The 23,238-nt window shown below is 47.1% G+C and overlaps 1 protein-coding gene across 2 annotated transcripts in view; it reads left to right on the top strand.

Moving 5' to 3' along the window:
* Positions 1–3,380: 3,380 nt before the first annotated feature.
* FGF1 (fibroblast growth factor 1) overlaps positions 3,381–23,238 on the top strand; it is a 98,878-nt gene continuing 79,020 nt past the window's right edge. The window contains exon 1 of one of the 2 annotated variants that reach the window (XM_036241448.1): positions 3,381–3,582. The gene's annotated coding sequence lies outside the window, so the exon portion shown is untranslated. Of the gene's footprint in view, positions 3,583–15,459; positions 15,615–23,238 lie in introns of those variants that run through there. The other variant, XM_036241445.1, reaches the window with a different exon arrangement.

Raw genomic sequence — 23,238 nt, forward strand, 5'->3', positions numbered from 1 at the left:
CTGGTTGACAAGCACTGATTTATAATATGGGTTGTAAAAAAAGCCCTTTTTTTTTTTTTTAAGAAAAACCCTTTCTAAAAACGACTGACTGCAAAGTTGACCCTATTTCTACTCAGTCCTCCCCTATTAAAATGGCCTTTCTTTTTCGGTCAGTTTGGCTCAGTAATCAGAGCATCAGCCCACAGATCAAAGTGACACAGGTTCAATCCCCGGTCAAGGGTACCTACCTGGGTTGCAGGTTCAATCCCCAGCCCGGGTCAGGGACGTGCAGGAGGAAACCAATTGATGTGTCTCTGTCACATCAAACTTTCTTTCTTCTCTCTCTCTTTCCCACTCTATCTAAAAATCAATAGAAAAATATCTTTGGGTGAGGATTAACAATAAATAAATAAAATAAAATGGCCTTTCTTCATGGGTTTTTACTGTCCCTTCACAGAGGTTTCTGGATACCTTATTCTTGGTCCAGATTTCATGTCTCCAGGGCCACGTGCCACCTCCCCCCATGAACTAGGTCAATTCTCATACATTGCCAATCCCCGTTATACATTCTCTAATGACCAAATACCCCTCCTTGAAAGTACTTATCAAAGTGAATTCTTACATTTATTCGAGTAATTATTAAATTAATCTGGGTCCCTCTCTCAACTTCCTAGAGGTAACCACAAGTAAGAATTTGGCATATAACATATCAGTTTTTGTTCACTATTTTTATATCTAGTGCCCAACATAATGCCTGACACATATTAGATGCTCAATGGATGTTGGATGGATGGATTGATGGATGAATGGATGGATGGCAGCCTGTTATTAGTCAGCAATAGCCAGTCCTAGGGTACAGCAATCTTTACCCATTTTTCCCCCTGTGTCTTTTAAAAGAATTTTGAAAAACAATGTTACCTACACCCACATTTAAAAGTTGGTATGCTAAATGTTCATCATTAAGTCCATATGGGTTTGAGATCACTTCCAGCATATTGTAATATTGAAATTTAAAAATTAAGCTGTGACATCATTTTTATCTTTTTTATTGATTTTTCAAGAGAGGTACGGAGAGGGAGAGAGAGAAACAGTGATTGGCTGGACTGGGAATTGAACTGGCAACCTCTTGGTGCATGGGTCAATGCTCAACCACTGGGCCACACCAGCCAGATTGTAACATAATTTTGAAATGTACCTATTAGTTTGTTATTACTATTTCCAATATTCTCGTCGGTTTGCTTTCACAGTACTGTCTGTCAAATTCAAGGGGTGAAAGAAACAAAGTTGTTAAATAAAATATCCCTTAATTACTAAGGAAAACTGATTTGTTATTTTTTGTTAATCCTCACCCGAGGATATTTTTCCATTGATTTTTAGATAGAGTGGAAGGGAGGGAGAGGTGGGGAGAGAGAGAGAGACATCGATTAGTTGTTGGGGCCAGTGATCGAACCTGCAACCCAGGTACATACTCTTGACCTGGAATCGGACCCACGAGCCTTCACCACTGAGCCACACTGGCCGGCTGGAGCTAAATTAAATGATTAAAGGGAGCTTCCAGTTTGAGGACCTGGACCTGCAGATTTTTGCATCTGATGCAATGGCACCTTAGTAAGATTTGTGAAGAATGAGGGGTATGCTTTCCAGTAAGGGAAAGATTATTATGAACCCAGACAAACCACTCTGAGGAAAGAGTACCTATAGAAATTGAGGACCTGGAAACAGATTCTCTAAAACTAACCCTGGGTGTGCCCCTTAGAAAGTCTTCAAGACCATCAACGTGGGGGTAATGCAGCCTAGTGGCCTGAAGAGGGCAGTGTTGGACAAGCCGTTGGGTTCCATCACTGGCTCTCCCTCAGGTTTGCAGAGAGAAAGGTCGATTCACTGGGATGCAGTAGGGAGCCCATTCTGGGCGGCCCAGCCCAGTCCTCTCCGGTGTGTGTTGTTTGCACAGTGAATTATTCATAGGAAATAGGCTCGAAGGAGAACTCCCCATCCTGTACCTAGAATCACTGCCTGGGACTTTAAACAGATGAAAACTTCATTCACTTTCTCCCCTCTGAGAATTGAGTTTGGGTGAAAAAAATTGAGGTTGAAGTCCTGGGACTGAATCAACCGTGAGGTTTTTGTTTTTCCTCTTATAAAATGAAAATAACAGTGAAGCCCTGGCAGATTTGGCTCAGCAGTTAGAGTGTGACCTGCAGACCGAAGAGTCTCGGGTTCCATTCCTGGTCAAAGGCACGTACCTTGGTTGCAGGTTCGATCCCCCCCACTCCGGTCGAGGTCATGCTGAAGGCAACCAATTGATGTGTCTCTCTCACATGGATCTTTCTCTCTCTCCCTTCCTCCCTCCACTGTATCTAAAAATCAATGGAAAAATATCCTCGGGTGAGGATTAAAAATAAAAAAAGAAAGAAAAGAAAAAAGAAAAATCACTGAAATCTCAATAATTTATTGCTTCAGGAGACAGTGAGCAAAGCAGCCAAAAGCTCCTGCTCTGGGGTCAAGGTGGTGGTTGGGAAATCCGTCCTCAGCAAGCTAGCCTTTGAAGCCACCTCTGCCTTCCTGGATGTCAATCAGAACAAGATCACCTTCCTCACTTGGCTGTTGTGAGGAGGATAAGTGAGATGATGCAGGAAAGTGTTCAGCATATAAAGGACATTTAGCAAGAGCTCAATAAATAACGGCGATGATGGTGAAGATGATGATATTCAGCTGGCATTTTGTCAGGCAGGAGTGTCTCAAAACTTTCCGTTCAAGTCTGAAGAGGAAGGAATCGGAATCAAGCTATTCCATGAACGTTTACATTTTACAAGCCTGGGTTAGAAGCAGAAACAGCCAGGAGAGAAGGCGGCATCAGTGTGATTCAATGTCAGAGCCCAGCTCCTTGAAATTGTGCCTCCATGGCTGGGGTCTCGCCCCAGTGTTGACAGAGGGTCTGCGTGTCTACACAGTGCGTGTGTGATGGCCACATGTATGTTGACTAGATGATATGTCCACCAGCCTCGGACATCAAAGCAATGATGTTGTTCATTACATTTATCCTCTGTGAAAACTCAAAGAGAGGGGATAAACTAGTTGAAATAAAGTTAGTAATCTGGACTAATTGCTTGGATAGAGTAAAAGTAAGGCTTGGAGCAAGGCCCCTCCCCTTCTGCCTTACATGGGGAGAAAAGGTGACAGGGAGTAGTTCAGAGGGACATGGAGACAACTTGGATGCGATAACTGTCCTTTCACCTGGCAGCTGTCCAGCCCCCAAATAGCTTTCGTGTCCAGTTCAAAAATAAGATCACATGGGAGGGGAAGAAATAAACACTCAAATGCTTGTCCCGGGGCTCCCTGTGGGCCTCCCAGGAGGGTGGCCTCAGGACCGCTCAGCTTCCTCCTCCCCGGGCTCCTAAGCTGGGAAAACAACCTGTATCAGGGTGGGTGTGGCACTGGTTGGCACCCAGCCCTTCTCATGCACACCATAAAAGGAGCAGGAGGGAGAGGACAAGCGGATCCAACAGCCTGGGCTCCAGGTGGCCCCATAGGACAGCGTGGACGCCATAGGCTGTTACAGCTGCCGAAGCCCCAGAAAGAAAGTGCCCCAGAGCCAAAGCAGAGGTGAGTACGTTTGTTTCTCCAAGGGGCTCAGACTGCTCTGGACTCTGCCTGGCTTCAGGCTTGCGCTCAGCATGAAGCCTCTGCCCCACCCCTTTCCTCCTCTCCTCCCCAGTCTGAGTCTCTGCGGCAGGCTTCAGTCTGTGTGATGGATGCTAGAGTGAATGTCCCTGTACTCCCTCCTCTCATTCCGAGGCCCATTTGTTCCCAGAGAGAATGGAGTAGGTATAGTTTTTAACCGGGAGGGGGCCTGGGGGGGAGGGAGCAGGAAGTGATTCCTACCGAGTGAATTATCTTTGCTGAGACCCAAGAAGAGGTTTCACAGGAAATCGTTAGACAAATCCCATTATGGTAGAGTTAATGCTTAGTTTTTAAAAGCCCTGCATGAAGTAGGAAATAAAAGGATGCCAGCTGATTCTTGGTAATTGGGCAAAGGGGAAAAAACAGAGATGGGCTGTGCAGAGCTTCCTTTCCTCTCGGCGCCTTCCCTATCTCTTCCTGACTTCCCCGAGCCCCGCACAATGTCCTCAACAGATCCACGAACTCCTGTTTCGGTTGAGAACAAGAGGAACAAAATCGGGGCTTGGGGAGAATTGCTCTGGAAGCAGAATCAATTCACACAGAAGAGAAACATATTTTGCAGAGTCTTGGTTTTTCCTTCCAGCGTCGCTGCACTCCCAGACACGGGACCTTTACCTGTGCCCGCTGAGGGACATGTGGAGGGGTCGCCATCGCTCGCACACACGTGCCATTATTCCTTGACACACACCACCCCTCGGATACAGACTATAAATATCTATGCTAAGGATAAGCCAACAAAATGCTGGTGGGAACAAGACACCTACTTGAATAAGTCAGGATTCTGTTAGTAGCCAGGGGCTGAAACCCAGTTTGTAGGGACACTTCCGTCACATAACTGGAACCGCCAGGGCTTCGGTATGGTAAGATCCAGCTGCACAGACAGTGGCATCTTGAACCTGTCTTTCCCCAGGCGTCGCTTCCCTGTGTCCTATTCTCGGGAAGATTTATCTTGGTGGCAAGACGGCTGGCAGTCACGGCCAGGCCGACAGCCTTCTGGCAAAGCCGCCTACAATAGGCCTAGCTACAGGCTCAGGGTCGCATTTCACTGAACCAATGTGGGTGTTGTGCCCATTCCTCCCTGGGGCTGTAGTCACCCCCACCCAAAAGCCACATGGACTGAAGGCTGTGAAGGGCCGGGTTCCCAAAGAGGCTGAAGGCGCTGGGCCTAGGAGGAAGGGGCAGATGTGGGATGGCAAGGTTGTCCCTCCGTGCTGCTCTGTGGGATGGTCTTGATTAAGAGTCGAAGATCCTCCAACATGACTCCTCTTTTTCTCTCTTGTAGCCCATACACGTTTGTCAGTGACAGTTTGCAGAGGAAGGATAATTAGGAGAACAGGTGACTAAGAGGCCCCATCGCGTGTCATTTCTGGAGACCCTGACAGTGTGAAAAACACCAGAAGGACAAACTCTGGCTCAGTCCCCAGACCAACCACCATGTCCAGATAGTGCTCACCCAGGTCTCCCCTTCCCCACTTCTGTCTCCCCCCGCTCTGCTGATGTGAACCCCTCTTGCCTTGTAAGGGCCAGACTGGGTGCTGCCTCCCCTCTGAGGCCTTTCTGGCCTGTCTGGCCTTTTCTGCTGTCTCCTTCTCTGAACATGGATGGTATTGACTCTTAGTATTATCTGTGTACATGCTCTTTAAGAACATGATGTATCTACGTTTCTCTCCCACCTGGAATTTTACCTTTCTGGGGGAAAATTAAATTTCATCCCCAGCCCCCTCTGTGATGTCTAACACATAGTAGGTGCCTGATTAAGTGCTCCCAGTTAATTAAGCAATAGAAAACCAGCTTAGAGAGGATGGTAGATTACTTGAGTTCCTTAATTCTGACTTTAAAAGTATATGCCCAGCTGGTGTGGCTCAGTGGTTGAGCATCAACTCATGCATCAAGAAGTCATTGGTTCGATTCCCAGTCAGGACATGCCCAGATTGTGGGCCTGATCCCCAGTGGGGGGCATGCAGGAGGCAGCAAGTCGATGTTCCGTCTCATCGATGTTTCCATCTCTCTCCCTTCTTTTATCTCTAAAATCAATAAAGAAAATATATTTTTTTAAAAAGTATATAATAACTAGAGCAAACATTGATTGAACTCTGAATGTACGCTGGAGCCCCTGCAGGTATTGGGTCAGGTAATTCTCTCAATGACCCAATGGGGCAATTACTGCTATTATTCCTATTTAGTGGATGGGAAAACTGAGTGTGAGAGAACTGACTGGTCCTGGATCATGCAGCTAGTAAGTGATGACATGGGAGCTAGAGCCCAGGCATGCCTGCCATCCCGTTTCCTATTAAATTCATCGTTTATATGCTTATCAGTGGAGCTTTCTGCTGATTTTTTTTTTTTTTTATCCTCACCTGAGGACATTTTTTTCCATTTTTTGTTCAGATAGAGTGGGAGAGAGAGAGAGGGAGAGAGAGAGAAAGAGAAACCGCGACGTGAAAGAGACACATCGAGTGGCTGCCACCCGCATGACCAACCAGGGCCAGGGACAAACTGCAACCGAGGTACATGCCCTTAGTGGGAACCGAACCTGGGTCTCTCTGGTCTGCAGGCCGACATTCTAACGGCTGAGCCAAACTGGCCAGGGTGCTTTCTGCTGATTTTAAAGAGCAAGAAGCACAGGTGATTGGTCAGGACTCCTGAGGAAGCTCAGATATTTTATTTATTTATTTTATTTTTATTTTTTCAAATCTTTATTGTTGGATGTAAAATGTATTACAGATGTTCCACATTTTTCCCCCATTGACCCCCTCCTCCCCACTCCTGCCCCCCTCCCACCTTTTCCCACACTATTGTCTGTGTCCATTGGTGATGCATATAAGTTCTTTGGTTTATTTCTTCCCACATCCCCAACCCCTTTCCCTTTGAGGTTTGTCAGTCTAGCAATGAATTTGTGCTTCTTAATCCCTTTACCTTTTTCACCCATTCCCCCAACCCCTCTCCCATCTGGCAACCAACAAAATGTTCTCTGTATCTATGAGAATGTTTCTGTTCTACCTGTTCATTTTGTTTGTAGATTCCATTGTTGATAGATATGTATTCATTGCCATTTTGTTTGTTCATACATTTTATCTTTTTCTTCAAAAAGACCCTTCATCATTTCATATAATAACGGTTTGGTAGGATGAACTCCTTTAACCTTTTCCTGTCTGGGAAAGTTTTTATATGTCCATCGATTCTAAATGACAGCTTTGCAGGATAGAGTAATCTTGGATGTAGGTTCTTGCTTTTCATCACTCTGAATATTTCTTGCCACTCCCTTCTGGCCTGCAAAGTTTCTTTTGAGAAATCAGCTGACAGCCTAATGGGAACTCCCTTGTAGGTAACTAACTGCCTTTCTCTTGCTGCTTTTAAGATTCTCTCTTTGTCTTGAACCTTTTGCATTTTGAAGATGATGTGTCTTGGTGTGGGCCTCTTGGGGTTCATCTTGTTTGGGACTCTCTGTGCTTTCTGGACTTGTATGTCTGTTTCCTTCACCAAGTTAGGAAAGTTTTCTGCCATTATTGTTTAAACAGGTTTTCGATTTCTTGTTCTCTCTCTTCTCCTTCTGGCACCCCCAAGATGCGAATGTTGGCACGCTTGGAGTTGTCCCAGAGGCTCCTTGCACTATCCTCATTTTTTTTGGATTCTTTTTTCTTTTTTGCTGTTCTGATTGGGCATTTTTTGCTTCCTTATATTCCAAATCGATGGTTTGCTCCTTGGATTTACGTACTCTATTATTGAAGCTGTGTAAATTATTCTTTATTTCAGTAATGCCTCCTTCAATTCTAACTGTGTATCCATGATTTCTAACTGGTCTTTTTTATGCTCTTGAGGCCCTCCCTAAGTTCACTGAGGTTCTCACTAAGTTCATTGAGCATCCTTATAAGCAGTATTTTGAACTCAGTATCTGTTAGGTTGCTTATCTCCATTTCGCTTAGTTATTTTCTTAGGGTTTTGTTCTGTTCTTTCATTTGGGACCTGTTTCTTTGTCTCCTCATTTTGGCTGCCTCCCTGTGTTTGTTTCAGTGTATTACTTAATGAGAGGTATGGGGCTCGCTGAGACCAGATGCTGCTCGTTTGAAAGAATTTAGGAAAAACCTGCAGCAGGATCCAAGACCGGCCAATCCTATGGTTAAGCAAGTGGCAACAGCTTGGGTGGGCTTGAAAGTTGGGTGGGAGGACGCGAAACCGTGTTTACCTACGCCGCCATCTTGACCGGAAGTAGAAGCTCAGATATTTTAGATCTCTCTTCTTCCACCTGTGCTCTGAGCCAATGACTCTACAAGGGGGGTTCTTATTAGATTGTACCCAATGGTGAGGGGTCATACCCCTACCCCAGAGCCAACAAGAAGACCGGGGCACAGCGATTGTCCAAAAGGAGGTACCTTGGGGGCTCTGTAGAAAGCAAGGTGCTTCTGGTTAAAGGAGGGTAGAGTGGCCTTTGGGGAAACAGTAGCTGGAGTGTGGGCTTTAGAACGTAAGCTTGCCCCTCTGACTACCCATCATGAGGCTACCCTGACCTTTCTCCTGCCCCCAGACCAGGGTGACCGGGTAGGAGGACTCCTTCAGTGGTGGCTTGCAGGATTTGGAAAATCACCAAATTCTGATCTCAAAGGAAGCCAAACTCTTGAGAAACTGGTCACTGTTTTTATACTACCTGTGCCTCTACACCCAGCCACTGGCCTCTTGGCTGATGCAGTCACCAGGACTGGGGGAGCCCTCGGCCCAAGGGTATTGGTTTCTGTGATGCACACTAACCTATTCATATGGGTAAGCATCTTCTCAAGAGCAGATTCTATCTGACTTACATCATGAATCCTCACAACATCCTGTGAGAAGGTCCAAGCGCTGGTGTCTCACAACTGAGTCACCGTGAGATTGAGTCACACCCCAGGTCACACAGGAGCAGAGAAAGGCCCAGATCGGGGATAGAGAAGCTCGGAGGTCATTAGGACCCAAGCCTGCTTGCTTGTCCATGAGGTTATAATAGGAAAATATTACAACCAAAAGTAAATAAAATCCTTTGGATATGTCTTTAAGAAAAAAACCACTGCTAGCACCAAGAGAAATGAAAACACGCCCACACATAAACGTGTACACAAATGGTTGTCGCAGTGTTATTCATGATAGCCAGAGGAAGCGTGCCAATGTCCATTAACTGATGAGTGGGTAATACAATGTGGCATATCCACGCAATGAAATATTACTCAGCAGTAAAAAGGAATGAGGTTCTGATACATGATACAACACAGTTGAACCTCAAAGACACTGTGCTTTTTAAGGGAAAGAAACCTATACTGTATGCCTCCATTTATAGGAAATAGCCAGAACAGACAAATCTATAAAGACAGAAAGTAGATTAGTGGTTGCCTGGGTGTGGTCGGAGAGGGGAACAGGGAATGATTGCTAATGTCCATGGGGCTTCTTTTTGGGATGACACAAATCTTCTAAAATTAGACAGTGGTGAGGGTTGTACAACTTGGTGAATATACTAAAACCACTTAATTGTATACTTTAAATGGGTGAACTGCATGGTATATGACTTATATCTCAATAAAACTGTTAGAAACCCAAACCATGTAAGATAATTAACCCAGGGACAGGGCTTTGCTGAAAGATGTGGTCTCACCCTGTCTGCTCTGATGAGCTTATGTCTTGACGCACTGTGCTGGCTTTGGGCCACCCAGACACTTCAAGTGGAAAGAATATAGATGGAAAAGATAGGATCCATAGAGTTCTCCACAGAGTCTGAACTAGGAGGAGTTTTTTCCGCCTCCTTTGTACAGATCATTTAAAATTTTATGGGATCAATCTCACTATTCTATTTTCATTTCTGGGTTTCCAATCATGCTTCCAAAAGTGTTCCCCATTCTAAGATTGTAACGAATGATTTCCTCTAATGCTTTTCTATAATGTTTTCCTCTAAGGTTTGTCTTATTACATTTAAAGCTGTGATTCCTCAGGAATTTAAGCAACAAACTGGGAATTCAGGTTGTTGTTTTTTTGTTGTTGTTGTTGTTTGTTTATTTTTTGGTCAAATAGCTAGTCAATGATTAGATCGGGAGTTTTTAATTTGGGATTAAAATGGACTTGGGGTATTTTATAACTTCCTGAAATTAAATGTAAAAAAAAAAGTGTGTGTGTGTGAGAGAGAGAGCGAGTTTATACACAGGGAAAAGGATTATAGACCTTGTCCGATTCTCAAGGACTTTGTTGTGACTCACACAAAGGCACCGTGCTCTCCACTTTTCCTACCTGGGTCCATGTTTCCTACCGGGGTCCACGTTTCCTACCTGGGTCCACGTTTCCTACCGGGGTCCACGTTTCCTACCCGGGGTCCATGCAGACCAGCACACTGACACACAATCCGAGCCAATAGGCCCTGAGTGACGACTCCTGGGTCAAGCTCTCTGTCACATGTCGAGTGAGAGTCACACCACTTTTTAGTTTGGCATTTTACTGAGGCAGAGAACAAAATGTGACTCTCACGGGCTCCCCATGGACCTGTAAAACTGCAGGTGTTTAATTATCCACTGAGAAACCAATGGAGCTGAAAATCTGGGGGCCCTCCTATCACAAAAAAATGCGAGGAGGCTCACACTGCAATCAGTTTAAATAAGTACAGAAGTGGAAACAAAACTGCCGCTACAAAGGAGGTGGTGGATCCTACGTGCAGACTTATGCCTTCATGTGATAAACACATGTGCAACACCCACTGTGGGCCAGGGATTGTCCAGACTGCCAGTTCTCAAAGTGTGGTCCCTGGACCAGCAACATCAGTATCATCTGGGAACTCGCTAGACATGCAAATTCTAAGACCTACTAAATTAGATACCCTGGGGTTGGGGCCCCACAGTCTATGTTTTCATAAACCATCCAGCTGGCTCCGATGCACATCTGTGTTTGCGAAGCACTGGTGTAGGTGCTGGGAATATAATGGTGAAAAGACAGATAAAATTCCCATCTGCTCTTAGAGTTTACATTCCAGTGCGTGTAGTAGGGGGAGACAGAAACATGTAAGAAAACAAGTAACTGAATACAATAATCTTCAGATAGTAGTAGGATTTATGAAGAAAAAGATCTCTGTGAAGGGCAGAGATGTGAAGGACAGCAATGAGGGCTGATTTAGAACAGGAGGAGATGGTTTAAAATGAGACCAGAATGTAGAGCATAAAGATATTTCCCCCCCGGAAAGGATCCAGAAAAAATAAAAGAGTTAATAGTGGTTACCTTTGGGGAAAAGGGGGGTCATTTTATAGCTTTCTGTGCATCGTACATTTTTATGATCTGCACAAAGCATTACTTTAATTTAAAGATCGAATATTTTAAAATAAAGATTGAAAAATTGAGATAGAGGGAAACATAAAAAAAAATAAGTGCTGGGTGATCAATATCAGAAAGAGGAAGCCACCTTCCATGGGTACGACCCTTTCCAAGGATCCTCCTGGAAGTCGATAGAGAGTAAAGCTGACAAAGTGGGTGAGCTCCTGTTCTTGGATTTTAAGGGGGACAGGATGAGGCGCCATCCCACTCAAAAACCACTGGACCCTGTTTCTGTCCTGCAGTTCTGGTGATATTTGTGGCTATGAGTTCTCCGTGGGCAACTAATACAATTTCCCGTGAATGTCTGCTGTGTTTCCTTTGGCCTGTTTGTCAAATCACTCGCCTCCGTCGTCTTGGCAGCTGGTCACCATGAGACCAGCAAGCCCTTCATCTAATTGCATGATTGGGCACAAACAGAAGGAAATCCTTTGCTGGAGGCAGAGAGTGGCATGCAGCATCTGATTTCTCCTGTCAGCTGATTAGGATTTGTTGTGTCCGATCAAGGTCAAATGAGATTAGAAAGTCTGGTATGCATGCCACCTAACTGCATTATTTATGTAAACAGGACAAACAAAGGAGGAATTTTAAAGCAAACAGTGAATGTCAGGCTTAAGATTTGAGGACAAGAAGCCAGGGCTTGTATGTTATACCTGAAGAGAAAGAACATTTATTTATTGGGGACATTCTGAACCCTGCTGATTTTACTGTGCTCTGATTCTTTTTTCTTGGTGCAGTTAAAAAATGATAGTTTTAGGTCTTGATTTTCAGAGGCACTGGGCACAGAATAAGCAAAATCATGGAAATGCTGCATTCTACTTTTATTGCCCTTCTAGCCCACTTATAAGAGGTTTAGGGCCACTTTCTACAATAGCAACTGTGGGAATGCTCGGGAGTGAGTTGATCTCTTAGGACACGAAAGGAAAAAAAAAATCTCACCTTCAGCAGCAGCCACAGTTCAAGCGTGGATGACTCCAGCCAAGGCCACGCCTCTGTGGGGAAACCTACTGGGCTTCTATTAGGATTTTTGTTGGTCCCCCAAAACTGTCATTTTCTTCCTTTCTCAGACCCACCCCTTGTAGTGCTAGTAGCCTTGCATATAAGGTTTTGATCACGGCAGAAATGTCATTAAAAGTGGTCTAACGCCCTGGCCAGTTTGGCTCAGCGGTTAGAGCGTCGGCCTGCGGTCCCGAGAGACCCGGGTTCGGTTCCCGCTAAGGGCACGTACTTCGGTTGCAGTTTGTCCCCGGCCCTGGTTGGTCGTGCGGGTGGCAGCCACTCGATGTGTCCCTTCACGTCGATGTTTCTCTCTCTCTCTCCCTTCCTCTCTCTCCCTCCCACTCTATCTGTACAAAAAATGGAAAAAATCCTCGGGTGAGGATAAAAAATAAAAATAAAAAATAAAAAAAAAATAAAAGTGGTCTAAGGACTTAGAGGGAAGACGGGGTTTCTGTGACACACTCTGTACGGGGTCTAGCGCACTGGGGATGCTGTGTATATGGCTCACACAGCTCTTATTTCAACGGACTGTTTCCTGGCCCCGAGCTGGAGCTATTCTGAGGCCAGACTTTTAAACTAGGCAACTTCCAAGTCCCTTCCCACACTACCAGTGAAGCCAAAAAGTATTAACGTATTGCATGACTCAAAAACATCTGCATGTATATTATTTAAAAGATAAGTCTAGATACTTGACATGGAAGTTGAAATAAATAGGGAACCTGCGAGATGATAAAGTGCAATTTTAAGAAATTTCAACACTGAGGGGAATTGTATTACAGTAAATACTTTAAGGAACTGAGGAGTCATTATTTCCCAGCATTTGGACAGTAACATTTCCGACCACCCAATATGCTGTAAGGAAATTCACTTATATCAGTAGCTAGGGCTTATCATTTGCCTAAAAGCTGTAGAGTTTATTTGTAACAGCACTTCACAACTGGATGTAATGGAGAAATGAAGCTACAGTAATGACTTGTACCAGCATTGCCAGTTTCAAGGTGTTCCCACACACTTTAGCACATTTGTTTTGTTTTTGTTCTTTTGCTTTTGTTAATCCTCACCTGAGGATATATTTCCACTGATTTTTAGATAGAGTAGAAGGGAGGACGGGAAAGAGAGAGAGAGAAACACCAATGTGAGAGAGACGCATCAATTGGTTGCCTCCCGCACATCCCGGACCAGGTCCTTGGGCCGATGCTCTAACTGCTGAGCCAAACTGGCCAGGGCCACTTTAGCACATTGGATTATCACAAGAATCCTGCCAGTTTGCAGGGAAGATGTGGTTACGAGAACCTCATTCATCTCTGTGAGGAGGGAGGAAATTCAAAGTCCCAAAGAGCTGGCTGCCCAGGAATGGTCAGCGACACAGAGTGAGCAGGTTCAAGGGTGTTGACCTGAGGCAGGGAGACCTGGTTTCAGTCACGGGGTGCACCTGGGGGAGACTCTGAACCGCATCTCTGGCGTCGGAACATTAGGATGTTTGCTAACCTTAAAATCGATCTTCCATGTGGTTAAAAAGAGTTAACATGTATGCCAGATGTAGCATAATAATTCTCCAATATTGAGAAGACAATTGTTCAAAATACTTTTATCTTTCTATCATTCAGAAGGCCCTTAGGTATTGTGCAGATTTTTAAAATCTTCACCCGAGGATAAGATTTTATTGATTTTAGAGAGAGAGGAAGGGAGAGAGAGAGAGAGAGAGAGAGAAATATCGATATGAGAGAGAAACGTTGATTGGTTACCTCTGTTATGTGCCCCAACCAGGGACCAAACCCTCGATGTAAGTATGTGCCCTGACCAGGAATCAAACCTGCAACCTTTCAGTGCACGGGGCAACACTCCAACCAACTGAGCTACCCGGCCAGAGTAAGATGATGATGATGATGATGATTTTCATCCTCACCTGAGGATATGTTTTTGATTGATTCTAGGGGGGGGGGGGGAGAGAAACATCGATCGGTTGCCTCCAGTAAGTGCGCCCTGCTTGAGAATCAAACCCAAAACCTGGGTATGTGCCCTGACTGGGAATTGAACCTTTAACCTTTCAGTGCACAGGACGACGCTCCAACCACACCAGCCAGGGCAAGATGATCATTTTCTAAAGCAAGTTGTCAGTACCTGCTTATGTGGAAGTGGCAGGTCATGGAGGTTCCAGTTAATACATTTGGAGAAACAAACTTTCTGCACCTTCAAGTCCCGTTTAGGAGAGCTACTGCTCATTATCAGGACCATGAGATGGTCGTGCCTCTGGCTCTGTTACTCTGTTACAGGAGAGAGACGAGCTTCTTCGAGGCCCAGCCCTGCAGAGGGCCCAGGAGAGGCGCCCTGGGTGCTCCCTGATGAGTGTGCAGGACAGGCTTCCACCTCCAGCTCCCTGAGGAGGGAGAGATCAGAGAGCATATTTCTAGTTCCAACAGGTCAATCTGCACCTGTCTATCTGTTCATCAGGTGGGCAGGCAGGCTTGTGCACGTGTGCACACACACACACACTCTCATCCTCACACCTCCCAGGCTCAGATGCTTGCATAACAAGCGAGGAGGGGACTCTTCATCATGTTTCCATTTGGTCTCTTCAAAGACATCTCCTGATCTATATCCTTTCAGTCCATCTTCAGTCCCCATCTACTAGCCACAGAATTCTTTGCACAGGCACCTTCCTGCCTTCCTTACCCCAATCCTAGCCAGAGGCATAGAGATGATGTGCATGGTCCTGTGAAGAAATCCCCTCCCTGAAGCTGGGCTCACCCGAGGGTCTGCCTAGTGCAGCAGGGACAGGTTTGACCACTGGTGAGGAATATTCTCTGTGCAGCTCCTCCCCAGCCCTACCCTGGATGGCTATTGCTGTGAGTGGCTTTGCGAAACACCCTCTACACAGCTTGGCTCTGGGAACGGCACAGACAGATAGACAGACACATACACACACATTCACACACACACACTGCCCCACGCAGACACCAACACCCTGTGCCGGGATGCCAGATGACAGAAGAGGACTCCTGTTCATCCGGTAGTTTTCTGATTCCAGAGAAGCGTCTGAGCCACGACCTGCTGTTTCCCTGGCAACGGAGGCCTCAAAATAAACAGGATTCTGCTCAGACGGGCCAGTAGTCCATTTGGTTCAGCCATTTGCCCCAAGACAAACCACGCTAAAATAACACCCAGGCTAGTTGCTGCCCCTGTCAGCTGTCTCAGCCTCCCTTCCCTGCTGGCCAATAGCTCTGCGTTCCTGGGCCTGCTGCTAGCTGTCCAGAGTGGGGAGCACTCTGTGGGTGGTTGTCTAAAGGCAGGTCCCCTCTGCTGATAAACAAGGCCAGGGAGAGACCTAGAGGCTGACATTCTCAGCCCCCGAGACTGCCTCCCTGCCTCCCACACAGTCCCGTGGACTGGTAGCCGGCTCTGTGGCATGGTGTCTGGAGGCGGCCCAGCAACCTGGTGTGCATGCCACGGCCCGTTCCCTCTCCCCACACAGAGCTGCAGTCACTGAGAGAGAGAGAGAGAGAGAGAGAGAGAGAGAGAGAGAGCCGGCTTGAGGCTGCCAGGGAAGCACCGCAGCGCAGTGACAGTGACAAAGCCAGCAGGAGACGCCAAGTGGATTCCCTTTCCCCTCGGAGGCAGACAGGCGCAGCCCTCAGCCTGCAAGCCCTCAGGTAAGAATCAGTTTCTGTTCTGGGGAACAAGAGCCTTAAGGTCCAGATCTGAGTGTGTGTGTGTTTGTGTGTGTGTGTGTGTCCGAGAGTAAGTACACGGTATATAGACAGGGAAGAAAAAAGGGAAAAGTTCAGGCAGCAAGATGTTTTAAGCAGATACGACACTGCAAGGAGCATTCCTGCAAGTGAGCACCCAGTAGCTCACCTCTGGCTGGGTTTAATCTGTGGTGCGACTGCTCCGAGGGAAGGGCCCACGGATGGCACAGGCATGTGCAAATAGCCCTTGGAGTTCAAGACTGTAAAAATGATTCTGCACCAGGCTGCCCCATGATCTTCATTCCCCCACGGCCGGGCCCGTGGGGACTGGAGCAGGCAGAATGTTCTCATTTACTTAAAGTGCCGGATGCGGCCCTTGTGGTTGGCAAAAGCCAAAAGCTGTGGCCTTAGTGAATGGCTGGCATTCTCCTGCTGTGTCCCACTCACCCTTTTGGGGTGCCTGGAAATTCAGCTGCCTCTGAAAGCTTATCCACCTTTTCTTAGAGAAATTGGGCTGAAACGTAGGATTATCTGATTGTGTTTTGACGGTGTGGTATTTTAATGGCCCCACTGGTCACCTGGATTTCTTCTTACCTGACCTTCTGATCTTTGAAACTCACATCCTTGTTTGGGTGCCTTTCCAGAGAGGCACCGGCAGAGAAGGAGCAGGGATGGCTAAGCCACTGGGCACATTCTCTGGCACTGAGGCCAAGCCACACCCACATCACTATTACATGACACAAGTATGCAAGACTTTCAGACAGGAGTGCTTGAAAACTTCAGACCTCTGGGTGCTGGGAATTTCAGACATTTAATCAAATACACATTTTTCACAGACCCAAGAGGGCAGGCACCCACCTTGTCCCACCTCTCAGATCCAAGAGCTCGCCCTGTGCCTCAGCAGAATGCAAACACGGTGCTTTCGCCAGCTGTTTATATCCACCCCCCCTCCTCTGCCTTCCTTTCTGCTTTGGTGACCGGCACTTTCCCTTTCATTTGCTACAGGGATTTGATTGTTTGTGATTTAGTTCCGCAAACATCAGTGGGAGGACTCCAGCATCTGGGCAGAGAACAGCCAGGTTCTGCATGGGGATGAGCCAGCCCAAGGGTGGCAGAGGGTTGAAAAGAAATGGGCTTTGCTGAGGGGTGTCTAGCAAAGGGCTGGCTGGCTGTTTACTGGGGCCATTCATGCGAATGAGTGCAGATTTTGGTTCAGACTGTGATTCACAGTCACAAATTCCCTTTTCCTTTGTTTTCTTTGTGTTGGTCCTTGAGGACTTCCGAGGAAAGTCCCTTTCTGAGATTGTATATCTGCTGCTGAGGGTAGCTGGGAGATGCAGGGAGGCTTTCTTCTGTTGGCCTTTCTTAGGAGTAGATGGACTTGCAAATGAAATACTTAATCAAAGGCAAAGTTAATGCACAAAAAATGAAGGGAGACAACTCTGAGCTTTTTGTAAACTCCCTTCCAAATCTGGTGTGTACTTCCAACTCTGGTGTGTACTCCCTTCCAAATCTGGTGTGTACTTCCATGTATGTGGTTTGCCTGGTTCAATCAAAGGATTTAAGGAAGAAGGACTCAGTTGATCAAGTGGTGAGACTTTACCATAGCACCAACCCTGATGATCAAGTTTTCAGTGATGATGGTGGTTGCTCCTTCCACACCTCGTGAAGGGACAGATGTCTGATCCCAGGACAGAGTGTGTGCTTGTTCGCTTTGCTGACATGCATTCTATGGACCCTGAATAAACTATGGAGGATCCCAGAACAGCCAGCCTACTATGCTACCTTCCAGGATGAGGGATCCTGCAGAGTGGGAGATACACCCCTTCCACCTCATCTACTAGGCGTGCCAGGCTAACGCCATACTCCTTGGTTTAGATATGGGAAAAATAATATGCAGTCGTTTTTGCCACAGACATACCCTGGCTTAGGTAAATCTAACACCTATACATGACACACAAATTGTACGTGAATGAGTATTTTCCCTTAAGAAAGGATCTGCTAACCAACAAATATTTATTGAGTACTGACAAGGTGTCCCAATTCAAGGTGTGACAGGATCCAGCCCACTCAACCATAGAGAAGGGAGGGGACCTACCTAGAAGGGCAGGTAACAGAGAATGAGCTTGGGCTGGCAGAATGTCCAACTCAGGAGGCAAGTAAAGGTGTCCAAGATATAGGACCAAGGACAAGCACCTGGGACAGTGGACTACAGGGAGAGGAGAGGGAGAGTGCAAACAGTAATTATTTTGATTCCTAAATTTCATTATTTAAGAAAGGCAGCATTACATAGTGGCTGAATACGTAGATTCTGAAGCCAGAATCCCTGAGGTTCAAATTCAGACTGTCACTTAGTTCTATGACCTTGTGCCTCAGTTTTCTCATCTGTAAAGTGGGGTAATAAACCACCAACCTTGTGGTTGAAAGGATCAAATGAGTAATGCTTTTGGCACAGTGCCTGGTTTATAGTGATTACTGTGAGAGTATTCGCTATTATTATTTATTATTGTTATTATTATTGAAAGGTAAGTTCTGAAAAGGCTGTCCATAGGTCGATGTGTTCCAAAGTCCAAAGTGACACTCTGTGAGTGACCACTAGTGCCGTATTTTGGGCAGCCTGGGGGGGCTTTGGCTTTGTGTGGAGTTCTCTTTGTGTCTCTAAACATCCAGAAACAGAAGAGCGTCTGCGCTGGTCACCAGCGTTTCTTAAGCCCTTACTGCGTGCCAGGCACTGTGCTTGGCTGTACGTGTATGAGCTCACCGAATTCTCACAGCAACCCTATGAAGTAGGGGTGTTAGAGCTGCAGGAATTGAGGCTGGTGGGTAGACCATTTGCCTAAGGTCACACAGTTACCAAATGTCAGAGCCAAGCCTCCTGTCAGGCTGTGTTCCTACCCGGTATGCCATCTGTGTTTTGCGGGGATCACTGGAGGCATCTTGAAAGGCAGCTAGAGTTTGATGTCAGGAAATCAACAACGGGTGATATTTGAAGATCTAGAAAGTAGGCCAGGATTTGGAGGCTCTGCTAAGAGATGCAGGACCCCAGCTTGGCCCTTGGGCAGAATCTCTACCTTGAGGACATATGGCCTTTGGGACCAGGTCTTCAGGAACAAGACCTGACTGCAGACACGGGGGGACAAGGTGGCCTCAGGCAGTAATGGTGCCCAAGAAGAAAGGAAATGGAGCCTAACAAGAGACAGAGGCACAAAGGGTGGTGGGCCAGGGCTCCTTAGATCTCTCAGGCCTAAGGTCAGAGGTCATCTTGAGCTAAGCCTGAGGTCATCTTGAGCTAAGCCTGAGGTCAAGACTGGCTGACTCCGGTGTGGAAAGAGGAGAAATGGACAATCCAGAACTTAGTGTCTGGGTGCAGTGACGTTAACAGATGTAAGAGGCTTGATTTGCCAATGAGATCCCTCAAAATAGAACATTTAAAATGTGACTTGCAGAAATTTATTTTATGCATGTTGCTCAAGACCACTTCTCTGACTTCATCCGAGGAAGTTGTGAGGAGTGTGCCTGCCTTGCGCCAGGGCTGTGTAGATGTGAGGTTACTAATGGGCAAGTCTCATCTCTGTCCCTCCAGGACCTGTGGTCTGGTCCGGGGATTTTCAAACCTTAATGTGCATAAGCATCACAGAGGACTTTGTTTAAAAAATTAGGTTTCTGGGTCCTACCCACAGAAGTCCTGATTTAGTCGGGTTTCTAAGGGACCCAGGATCTTGCATTTCCTAGGTAGGGCCCAAGTGATTCTGATGCTTTGGTCCACAGTCCACCACTGTAGACGCCCAGGTCTGACATTTGTTCTGGTTTCCTGTCTTCGTTACTGTTCACGAGAACACCGAGTTGTGTGGCCTGAATCAATAGCAATTAGCCTCTTCTTTATCATCACCTCCGTCCTGAATGACCATTTTCCTCAGACTAGATCGCCACTGTAATAATAATAGTAACAGCACACCTCCTGCATACTGAGTTGTCATGTACCTGGCACAGCACTGTCCTTCACGTGTGTGATCCGCTCATTCCATCTTCACAACCATCCCATGAATTGGGTGCTGTTATCCCATTTTACACGCGAGAGAAAAGGCCCCACTGCTAGTGAGTGGCGGATCTGGGATATGGATTCAGGGCTGGCAGATGACCACAGTGCAGACATCCAGCTCTAGACTAGTCTATGAGAACAGTTGTAGTTCCTTGTCCAGTCAACTCTTCTTGCTCAGTCTTGAGTGTGTCTCTGGTTCATGACCCTAGCTTGTCCACCCCATTCCCATACTGCCATACAGTTTCTCCAGAAGATGATGTGTCCAGTGCTTCCCTGCTTTTACCTCATTCAGGAAGTCAAAAGGTTGGGGCAACGGGCAGGTGGAAGGTAGGTGTTATGGGTTGAATGGCATCCCCCCAAACTCATATGTTGAAGTCCTAACCCCCATAATTTTAGAACATGACCTTAGTTGGAGATCTTTACAGAGGTAATCAAGTTTAAATGAGTCACTAGGGTGGCTCCTAAGCCAGGGTGACTGGTGCTCTTAGGAAAAAGGGAAATGGGGACACAGAGACAGAGAGGGAAGACGACGTGAAGAGTCGCAGGGAGAAGATGGACCCACAGTCGAGGAGAGAGGCCCGGCACAGATCCTCCTCTAACAGAGGAACCAACCCTCTGATTGGACTGCTGGCCCCCACGACTGAGAGACAGCTCTCTGTCTGAGCCACCAGTCTGTGTGGCAGCCCCAGCCAACAACCACAGTAGGAACCAGATTCCTAGATCCCCTCTCTAGGCCCTGACTTTGGGTGATCAACTTGAAGGTCAGTGCATTATGCCAAGTTGTGGCAACTTTTCCTTTTCTTTAACTTGAGTGTTTTTCTGTTGGCTTAAACGGCGTTCTTGGGAGCCATAGGCAGGCCCAAGGATTAGGAAGGAAGGAATAGAAAAGATGAAGAGGGAGGAGGGAAGGACAAGTAAAGAAAAAAAGAGGCAGGAGGAGAGAGAGGAAAGAAAGTGGAGTCTGGGATACTTGAGGACATTAATGACCACTTTAGCCTCATTCAGCTCTTTAGTGGGGCACCTCCTGTGTGCCAGGGAGCCAACCTTGGCTGCAACAGAGGCTGGAACTGTTAGTCCTGAACTTCATGAAAGTTAGAGGCTAGTCCGGCCGGTGTGGCTCAGTGGTTGAGCATCGACCCATGCATCAAGAGGTCGCTGGATCGATTCCCGGCCAGGACACATGCCCAGATTGTGGGCCTGACCTCCAGTGGGGGGCATGTGGGAGGCGGCCAATCGATGTTCTCTCTCATCCACGTTTCTATCTCTCTCTCCCTTTCACTTCCTCTCTCTCTAAAACTCAATAAAGGAAAAAACATTAAAAAAAAAAAAAGAAAGTTAGAGGCTAGATGGGGATGCTGATGTCAATCAGGCAGTAACTGTCCTGAGTGGTCCCATGAAAGTATATGCAGAGTGCTGGGACCCTGTCAGGGGTCTGGTGAGGAGGGGACACTTGGGTTGAGATCTGGAGGATCAGCAGGCATCAGCTGGGTGAGGGCAGAGTGTTTCAGGTGGAGGGAAGAGCAGGTGCAAAGGTCACATGGTGTGAGGAAGTGTGGCATTGCCAAGAAAGACAGATGTTTGGGGGTGGGGGTAGGGTGTCAGAGCCCTAGGGGCAGGTGAGGGCCAGACCATGGCAGCTACATTGATTATTTAGGTTCCTAAGCTGACAGCCATAGACAGTCAGAGGAGGAGTCCATCTGATATAGGGCAAACTCATTTCAACACAGGCTGTGCTGGCAGAGAGATGCTGACGGCCCCAACCAGCAACGGGGCAGCCCTGAAGCAAGGCATCAGGATTCTTGAGCTCGCAACATGGGGTTGGCTTCAGAGCAGTGGTCCCCAACCCCTTTGGGGTTCAAATGACCCTTTCACAGGGGTTGCCTAAGACTACTGGAAAACATATTTCCGATGGTCTTAGGAACTGAGACACTGCTCCTCTATCCATCTCCAGGTGGGTCCGCCCACATGCAGATACGCCACAAACAACATGAGGAACTGTATTAAAGGGTCGCGAAATTAGGAAGGTTGAGAACCACTGCTTTAGAGAGTGAAGTTCTAGACCACTTCCCAAATAGTGTTCTAGCCATGGTCTCCCCTCAGTCAAGCATGTTCTAAGTGTTTGTCATGGTCCCACTGGGAGGGGTATAAAAATAAGGCCAGCCCTGGCTGGTATGGCTCAGCTGTTAGAGCATCGGCCTGCGGTCCATAAAGGCCCGGGTTCGGTTCCCGCTATGGGCACATACCTAGGTTGCAGTTTGTCCCCGATTGGTCATGTGGGTGGCAGCCACTCGATGTGTCCCTTTCACATCGATGTTTCTCTCTCTCTCTTTCCCCCCCTCTCTCTTCCTCCCACTCTATCTGAACAAAAATAAATAAATAAAATAAAAATAAAAATAAGGCCAGTTCTCTCCTGTCAGCAGGTTAATCAGCAAGCTTGGCACCAGGCCAGGCTCACACTGGGGTCAACCAGGCAGCCCCTTCTTTGGCATCATTGAAGGACACAGAGAGGCCTCGTGAATAGAACCCCCCTTTGCCAGTGGTACTTTGCCTGAAGCTGCGGGAGCGGGCATGTGCTCAGGAGGCTCATTACTCAGCGGGACTGTGGGAATAACAGAGTCAAGTTGTGAAGGAGGAAGAAGCGAGGGCAGGAGGCCCAGGCAGACCTTTGAGGGCACCTGGGTGAAAGTGGGCAGAGATGGTCTGAAAGGGGCAGAGTGCTGAAAAGGGGAGAGGAAAGGACTCGGAGCCAAGTTTTGATTTATTCCTAATTATATACAAGATGCAGTAAGGAGGCCTGTGGCCGGGTTGTGGCGGTGGCCGGGCTCCCAGCTGGGTGTTTGCAGCTCTCCCCGGCGCCTCTGCTACCACACACACACCATGCCCACCCCTGGGAAACTGCCCTTCGGTGCCAGCCGTTGTTGGCACAGTCCACGAGAGAGTCCTGGTGTAAAAGTGAACACCTTCGCCATGTGCCTTGCCTTCCACAAACAGAACTCTCTTCTTTTCCCTTTGAGCAGAGGGACTAGATTTGGCGAAGCAAGGATGAGTTCTCGGGGTGAGTGGAGCATAGTCTGGAGAAGAGACTTCCCAGAAGGTGGGAAAGCAGCCTGAGGCCTCTGGGGAGCCAGATCCCCAGACGTCCCCTCCTCTCACACCTCCCCACCCGCTCTCGCTCCGCTGGCCTCTTTTCTGTTCCTCTGCTGTTCCATGTTCTTTCCTGTCTCTCAGGCTTTGCAGTTCCTGTTCCATCTGCCTGCATTGCTCCCCACCCCCCCCCAATTCTTCAGGCCTCGTCTCTCCACTCAACTCCTCAGTGAGGTTTTCTTTCTTGTTACTTCCTATCTCACCTCTTTTTCCTTCATGACACTCATCCCGATCTGTAGTTATCTTGTCAGTTTTTAAAAAGCTTGCTCATTATCTCCATTAGAATATGAGCCTCATGAGGGCAAGACCTTGTCTGTGTTGTTTCCTAATGTTTCCCCAGTAGCTGGGACAGAGCTGAGTCACGTAGTAGGTGCTCCATAAGTATTGGTGCGGTGAATGAATGAG

The sequence above is a fragment of the Molossus molossus genome, unplaced genomic scaffold (genome assembly GCF_014108415.1).
Source record: "Molossus molossus isolate mMolMol1 unplaced genomic scaffold, mMolMol1.p scaffold_m16_p_4, whole genome shotgun sequence".
In the NCBI taxonomy this organism is placed as follows: Eukaryota; Metazoa; Chordata; class Mammalia; order Chiroptera; family Molossidae; genus Molossus; species Molossus molossus.